The 9,007-nt window shown below is 46.5% G+C and overlaps 1 pseudogene; it reads right to left on the bottom strand.

Moving 5' to 3' along the window:
• Positions 1-5,973: 5,973 nt before the first annotated feature.
• Positions 5,974-7,158, bottom strand: LOC123626452 (annotated as a pseudogene).
• Between the last annotated feature and the right edge of the window lie 1,849 nt (positions 7,159-9,007).

Genomic DNA, 9,007 nt, shown 5'->3' with positions numbered 1-9,007 from the left:
AATAATGTTTAAAGTTATTTTAAAAAACTGTTATGTCACTAAGTGTTAATAAATGTCTTTTTACCTGTCCTAACTTCTCAGTGATGCCTAAATTCTATAGCTGAAGCTCTGCTGTAGAGGATTGAAATGATTTTCTTTTGGTGAATCAGCTCTCATAAAAAAGCTATGAGTTGCTCAAAATGTTCTATTGATTCAGTGAATAAATATATTTTATCTTTAAATAGGAACAAACTCTTTTAAAAGAGAGAAATTATTTCAGTAATTTGTTGAAAGTAACCTATTTAGGCATGAGCTAACAATTGAGGTTGCTAGTTTTATTAAGATAGTGCCTAAAACACTAAATTTTAATCAAGTCTAAGATAGGATTTTCTTTTTGATCAACAGAGACATAACATCCTTAGCATTAAACATTATTGTGTTAAAAATCTTGCTCCTGTTACCATTTGATGGAAATTTTCATCCTAAAATATATGTTGTACAAAGTTTGGAAGACAAAAAATAAAAATAAAAATAGCTTTTAGATGTGCAAATTGGAAATGTAAAATACCAAACTAAAAGTAAGATAGATTTAGCCATCTCAGTTTATTTTCTAAAATAATACATGAGTTAAATGACTTCTCTCCTTCTTAGTGAATTCTGTACTTTTAAAACTCTATGAGAAGCTTGCAGGCTCTGAGTTATATTTATAAATATATTTTCTGAAATTAATTTTAAAAGGCATTTGTTCAGAATACTTTTTTTAAAGGATTTAAATATTTAGGCAAATGTCAGGAATGACTTTTCATTGTTTTGAAATGAGGAAACTTACATTTTGGTGTTATTTTGTTTCATATTTAAATTATTTACTTTGAATGGGAAAAGCCTGAAACCTTTATCATGTGGTTGCTGATATGTGTAATTATTAATGAAATGTTCATTCTCAGTCCCTTTTGAGGCTTAGAATTTCAACCATGTGGCAGGTCAAATAGTATTACGAACTGGACTTTGGTGTGTGAGACAGCACACTTGTAAATGATGCTTGTTGCCTGCCATTTACAACCTATTCTCTCTTAAGAGTGCTAGAAGTTTGTTTTTAGTTGTATTAATTTTGAGGCTGGTGAAAAATTTAAATGCAACTTTGTGGGAACACTGACTTATACTAAGAAAATGTAAATGTCTGTAGCACTTTCTTGCAGTTAATTTGAAAACTTTAGATGCTGAACCTTATTTTGTCAGTGGTTTGGATGATTTAAAAATGTATGTGTGATTTTAATTTTGTAATTTTTTTGACAAGCATAATTTACTTGGACAACTTTGTAGGTAGCCTTAACTTCTGGCCAAGTTTGTTTTTTATATAAATATATATACATATATCATGTATGGTTGTAAATTCATACACTTATCACATGTATGTGTTACTATATACAAAACTCTTTTAATGCTTTATTCTCAAATGCTGGGTTGAAAAATGTTTTTAAAGCCTCTTGAAATATATACCTTTATAAAGTAATATTCAGGATGATGGAAATTATTTATATTGTTATGATAAAAATGACTGTATTTAATGATTTATTTGAAGAGGGAGTGGGAGGAAGGTTCTCATAACCACTTTCTCCTTTGAAATTTTCAGTTTATTAACTTCTTAAAAATGAATACTTTAGGCAGTAGGTATTTTTTCAGTATCATTGAAATGATACCCTGAGTGGTAAAGTTTGTGGCACCTAATTAATTTGGTCTGAATATTTGATGCTTTCCCTTTCAGTTTGACATTCAGAGTATTGACTCAAGGAGAGAGGCTCAGAGTGGCATGGTTGATGCTCTGGGCAAAGTTATTAGTGACTCGCATCTCCCGTAAAACTGCCTTTTGGATTCAGTGTGTGTGCTTGAGTTCTCTTTCAAACATGACCATATTCATATGGGTGCAAGACTATACAACGATACCTATATAGAGGTGAAGCATTCATTTTCATACTTAAAGTTATATAAATCTTTTCAAAAAGTGTTTTGTTATAGAATATAGTGTTTGTACCCATACTGGCCCACCTCTTCTTAGGCCCTATATTCAAATAGATAATAGTGATCATTCTTTCTTGCATGAAGTGTAGGTAGGGAGTGGATGAGGGGGACAGACTTTGAAATCTAAGAGTACAGTCAAATTTCTTCCTGATTTGGTTGTTTTGTTGCTGTGGCAGAATGTGCCATGAAATGCATAAAAGAACTTCTCCATATGTGCACCCTAATCAGTCCCCTCTCCTCCTTTTCCTGAGTGCTGTGAGCACACCAGAGCTCCACGCTTCTGTAGGTCCAGCTCCTAGAGCTTGGGGCACCAGGCTGCCTTTCCTAGTCCTGCCAACTATAAGGTATGAATTGCTGAATTAGCTGCTATTTTATGTGGAGTCACATTAAGCTTTTTCTTACCCTTCTCTATGGGGAAGCTATAGGGTGGGTAAGGAGGAAGTTTAGAGTGCTTTCACTTTGCTGAAAATGTTAGAACTTTCCTGTGACAGGACACAGCAAATTGTAATTAAATATAAACCAGAACCAGAGCTACCTCTAAGTAGTATTTCCTCAAGCACAAAGCTCTCAGGCCTATGGGACCCACTTTAATAGAGAGCCTCTGATGTCTTGAGCACCAGTGAGTTTCAGAAGTGACTATTTTTTGTACTCTTCTAGTTTCCTCGTATACACACTTTTTCCCATTCCACACTGTGCTTAAATGACAGACTTCTGAGAAGCCAAATCCTGTCAAAGTATTAGGTAGAGATGTTGATTAAAGGCAAACCTAGACTGAAGTGGAAGAAGAGTGTTCCAGTTCTAACAGTCTTTTGAATAAATAAATAAATTCTTTTCTGGGAAATGACTTTTTTTATAGGAAATGGGATGATATTTTAAATGCTTTTCTTAAGTTGAAGGCACAACAGTTAATGCCTCTATTGTTGCTATTCTGTGGCTGATGTGCTTTTGATAAAGCTTTAAAATTTCTGCTACTAAGCCTAGGATAGAGTGTTTTACCAGTTTTAAATGTTGGCTGCAGCTTTTTGTTGATCCTTCTCTGATTTGCAGTGTAATGAGTTCATAAGCTAAATTTTCAGAAAGAATTTTGTTTCAAATTATGCTTCTTGTCTATCTGAGAGCAACATGTCTTTTCAATCATGAGATTGACACACAAAAAATAAAGTTATTTCTTAATCTAAAAAAAAAAAAAGAAAGAAAGAAATGCTTCAATTAACTCTGGACAATCCAAATTTTCTTCAGGTTCCCAAGTGTTGTCAGCATCTGTAAATCCCTTCCACTTCAGGAAATACTCCACTTTCCCATTTACTACACGTCGATCCAATACTTTTTCCACCACAAATTCTTCAGGCTCTGCCTCTTCAACCTTTTTACTCTTCCCATTCTGTTTCTTTCCCATTTTTTGCAATGTAGTTTTATTGGAGGCCATTTTTTTTTTTTTTTTTTTTTTTGAGACAGTCTCACTCTGTTGCCCGGGCTAGAGTGAGTGCCGTGGCGTCAGCCTAGCTCACAGCAACCTCAGACTCCCGGGCTTAAGCGATCCTCCTGCCTCAGTCTCCCGAGTAGCTGGGACTACAGGCATGCGCCACCATGCCCGGCTAATTTTTTCTATATATATTTTTAGTTGGCCAGATAATTTCTTTCTATTTTTAGTAGAGACGGGGTCTCGCTCTTGCTCAGGCTGGTCTCGAACTCCTGACCTCGAGCAATCCTCCCGCCTCGGCCTCCCAGAGCTAGGATTACAGGCGTGAGCCCCCGCGCCCGGCCTGGAGCCGTTTGTTACTGCAGACTTGAAGAGCTATTATTCACCGCCTCCGAGCGGCTCCGGGTGGCGGTCTACGGCGTCTTTGCATAGACAAGCTCAGCTGGGTGGGGACGCGCTGGTCCCCTCATTCTGCAGGCGAGGTGAGTGGCTGGCCGAGGCTCCAGTGACTGGTCAACCCTCCCTGGGAGCAGGCCCGACCGCGTGGTTCCTGGGTTCGTGTCCATCACCGACTTTTCCGCTCAAGCGCTGGCGTCTCAGACAAGGCGAAGCCACCGGGGACGGGGGTAGGGAGACCGGCTGTGAAAGCGTCTCCACCCGGCTGACTTGTGTGTCGGCAGTCTGCAGGGACACACGGTTTGGACAGCCGTGTGACAGCCTTCACACCAAAGGGGTCCAGCCTTCACTGAGTGTGTCTTGCGCACGTTCTCATTCACCCCTGAGAAAACCCGTTAAATATGTTCTAAATCCCCATCTACAGACGTGGAAATGGCAGCTTTGCGTCTTCAGTAACCTGCCCAAGGTCACACCAGTGGGACGCTGTGGAGTCCCAGTTTAAGCCCGTTGTCTGGTGTGGGGTCTGTGTCCCTCCCACTGCCTCCCTCGAGTCCCCTCTCCTCCTGCCATGTGTGCCTGCTGTCTGCAGGGCCACATGCTGCTTATCTGGAACCAGGAGAAGAGCTGTTGTCTTCCCAGGGACCTGACAGTGGATGACGTCCCCCAGGACAAGGAAGTCCAGGTAGACAAGGGAGCGACATGGGTGGGAATAGAGGCAGTGGCCCCTGGCCCCTGGCACTGAGGAGACTGGAGGAGCTGTGTCCGCAGGAGGCTGCTGGCCTCCTGCTGCAGGGCTGCCCCGCGCTGGTGCCTTCTGGGCCTGGCGATGGTCTAAACCTGCCACGGCCACTCGGGAGGGAGGCTGAGGTGGGAGGATCGCTTGCACCCAGGAGCTTGAGTCCAGCCTGGGCAACGTAGCGAGACCCCATCTCTATGTACATCATGATCTTCCTGTCCCTGGTTGCAAACTCCTGGCAGGCGAGTGCTGCTCCTCTTTCTTTCTGGGCTCATCTCCGAGCCCGCCTCTGCTCTCTCCGAATGAGAAAGAGGAGGACGCTTCTCCGTACCGACGTGCCCACACTGGAGCACACTTATCGCCCCCCGGGGCCACCCCTCGGTTGAGGGTGGAGGGAGAAGCTCCCCCAGAGACACAGGGGACTCTGCTCCAGACAGGCTTCCCTGCTCAGGAGACTGTTGACAGTGTTGACGACAGCACTGTTCCTGCCAGCCAGGACACACTTCCTGCCTCCCTCTGCTCGCCATGTATTATGCACCTCCTGTATACCAGGGCCTGTTACAGGCCTTGAAGATACAAAGACAAATTTTAAAAGGCTTCTGCCTGAAAGAGCCATGGCTTCTAGTAGATTCCCAGTCGTAGGCCTTAGCTACGGCTGTGTTGCATGGAGTAAAATGCGTTTTTCATAATCTGTGTTTCCTCAGGCCACAGCAAAGGAGGCTAAAAATAGGGCTACTCTGACAGCCGTGAAGGACATTTTTCTGGTCCTCATCTCCACCTGCTGTTGTTAGAACTTCAACCCCTGGGCGTCCTCCAGGAGGATCTCCTGTGGACTGTGGATGAACACCATTCTTTCTTTCTTTCTTTCTTTATTTATTTTTTTGAGGTCACAAAAAGAATTTTAATAGTAGCTAATAAGGACAATTACCTCTTAGTACTCATCAAAAACATGGCTTTCCCGCTCAGATTACAACCAGACAGAATTAACATCTCACTGCGTCAGTTGTTCCTGCATGTTAATTATCAATACAGGGGAAAGTGAAACAGGTACAATATATAAAAAATAACATATATGTGTACACGTATATACACAAAAACATATACACATATGTATACATAGTTCACATTTCCCAGTCAAGTGTTCAGAAAAACTAAAATAAAACAAACACAAATATAACTTATTTGGTCTTGGAGAGGTATACATTCTACACATACATGCATGCATATATATATATATATATATATATATATATATATATATATATATATATATATATATATACATATATATATATGTAATGCCTACACGCATGTTAGCACACTGGTATACACACGCAAGCATGTCTACTCACTTGTCTATCACATGCTACACCAGCTCGATTTTTCAGATGGTCATTCAAGTTTCACCTTTGTTCTGGGCTGTCTCTACTTTGTTTTCTGTCAACTGCCAAGCCGTGTTCTATCAACACTTTACGCAGTGGGCCACGCCAACAGGAAGGCCGGGATCAATATGCAGGCTGCGGTCTGGGTGCTGTCGCCTGCCCAGCAGCGTGGCCTGGCGTGGGCAGGGAGTGCAGGACACGTCCTCCCTCACCCGTAGGGGGGCAGCCCAAACAGCTCGGGCCGGAAGTCCTGCAGGGAATCCAGCACCGGCGTGGCCTTTGCCGTCAGGTCGCGGCTCAGGGGTCCGTCTGGAACCGTGATCGCCTGCATCCCGGCTGCCAGGGCCGCCTGCAGCCCGTTGGGAGCATCTTCAAAGACAAGGCCCTGCTCCACGGGAGGAGGCGGGGACAACCTCTTGGCACAAGCCAGGAATATGTTGGGCTCCGGCTTCCCGCTCTTCACTCCCGGGCCGTCTCCCAAAACGAGGTGACGAAACAAACCAAAGAATTCCTTGTTCCTGCTTGTCTTCATCTCGAGTGACGCAGACCCGGAGCTGGCGGCGGCGGCAGAGGGTATGTTGTGTTTCCGCAGGTGGCGGACGAGTTTTTAGCCCCTGGCATGAGTGCGGCCGTGGGGACAGCTCCTTTAACGTCGCTTGGCTTTCGTCCCGCGGCTTCTCCTTGGACGCGGGGGGTCAAGACGTCTGTGACGATCTGCGCGGCCTCCGGCGCCTTCTTACCCCTGGCCAGGGACTGCACGTCCCAGGTGTGATTCCTCCCAGAGCGGCCACATGTTTCTCGAAACACCACTGAACACAGCCGTTCCGTACCCAGAAGAAGGCCGTCCGTGTCACAGAGGAGGCGGGTGACGGGGCGCAGCATGGTGCCGCCTTCTCGGTCTAAACACCGTCCTTTAGTCGCCGCCCGGAGCTGGCCTTCGCCGCCCCCGACCCCGGGGTCTTGTTCCGACCTGGGTTCATACAGGCGCAGGGCCCGAGAGGAGGAGGAATCAGGTGCCTGGTGGCACCTCCACTTGTCGCCAGCCACCAGGGCCAGCACCTGCCAGAAGGGGCCCGGGAGCGCCACGCTGCCCCTTCCTAGATTGGCTGTTTGACCCCAGAAGGCTCTGAGCCCTCCGAGAGTCGCGGGCCACCGGCAGTGCTGCTGAGGCGACATGGTGCAGGCAGCAGAGGCGACAAGAGTAGACGGGAAGGCAACTTCCAAACTGCAGTGGCACAGAGGAAGTTCTCCAAGGGCGGGTCTGAAAGTCCCACGTGAGTATTTGCTGCGTGTCAGGGACGCGCCGGACCCCACACGCCCCTGTGACGTCTCAGCTCCCAGCAGTGACACAAAGGCTCTCAGGAGCCCCGCGGTGACCCCAAAACGTAACACGCGAGCGGACACACCCCTGTTTAAAAATCAGCATTTTTCTGAAGTTTTTTTATTGGACTGAGGGCTCCTTTTCTCACTTAAAACCTCTTCTTCCCATAGCACTGGGGCCTGGGGAACAAAACCTAGTGCCGGTGACCGGCCCTGGGCGTCACGCAGGAGGGTGGCAGGTGGGGGGGTGCTCTTCACTTCTTCTGCCTCCCAGGGGGTCTGTGACCCTGGAACCCGGGACACCCCGGTCCCCTCTCCCCTGCTGGCTCGGGTGGCACATCCCACATCCAAAGCAGCAGTAGCTGTGGACTGACGTGGGACACCTTTTCTACACGCTGTCAGCTGAGCCAACTGGGTGGGGGGACACGTTGGGGAAAGAATCGCGGTTGGGGAATCAGCAGACAGGGCCGGCACTGCCGACTATCGATCATCTGCGGGATTCTGGGGGATGCTGAAGTCCCCGCAAGCCTCAGTTTCCATCTGTGAAATGGGGACAACACACATTGGACAGGCTGTGCCAGGATGAAATGAGATAACGTAGGAGAAAACCCGAGACTTGTATCAACGTGCTGGAAGGATCCAGAAATTTCTAGCCTAACACACACCCTCAGCACAACACACACACCACACATCACACTCACCACACACTCATACACCACACATCAAACACACAGCACAGCACACTCATCACACTCATACACCACACATTGCACACACCACACACCACACTCATCACACACATTCCACACGCCACACAGCACACTCATCACACTCATACAGCACACATTGCACACACCACACACCACACTCATCACACACATTCCACATGCCACACAGCACACTCATCACACACATTCTCACACCACACACCACACTCATCACAAACATACACCACACATCACACACCACATACCACACTCATCACACACACCACAGATCACACTCATACACACTCATATACCACACAATATAGACACCACACACCACATGCATCACACACCACACTCATACACATGCATACACCACACATCACACACACCACACACCACACTCATCACACACTCATACACCTCACATTACACACACCACACACACCACACTCATCATAGACAAATACACCACACATTACACACAGCACACACCACAGTCATCACACACACTTATGCACCACACATCACACACACCACACTTAAGACTCATACACACTCATACACCACAGATTACACACACCACACACTACACTCATCACACACCACACTTCACACTCATCACACACACTATATACCACACATTACACACACCACACAGCACACTCTTCACACACCCTCATACACAACACATTACACACACCCCACATCACACTCATACACACACACTTATACACCACACATTACACACACGACACACCACACTCATCACACACTCATACACCACACATCACACACCATAGTCATGACACACACTCATACACCACACATCACACACACCGCACGCCACACTCATACACACACCACACGTGCTCTCGCTCATGCACATGCTCTGAGCCGTCCCTGTGTGTCACTTGCCAGCGCACCGTGAGTTGGGAGCATTTTCAAAGTCCAAGACAGGCCTGGTGGCGGCACAGGGGCGGGCTGAGGGGCTGTCCCCCGCCCCCGTGGGAAGGTCCGTGGGCTCCGAAGCCCCCCCCACGGAGGGAAC

The sequence above is a fragment of the Lemur catta genome, chromosome 22 (genome assembly GCF_020740605.2).
Source record: "Lemur catta isolate mLemCat1 chromosome 22, mLemCat1.pri, whole genome shotgun sequence".
In the NCBI taxonomy this organism is placed as follows: domain Eukaryota; kingdom Metazoa; phylum Chordata; class Mammalia; order Primates; family Lemuridae; genus Lemur; species Lemur catta.
The sequence above is the reverse complement of the archived record's forward strand: the minus strand, read 5'-3'. Positions and strand labels throughout refer to the sequence as shown.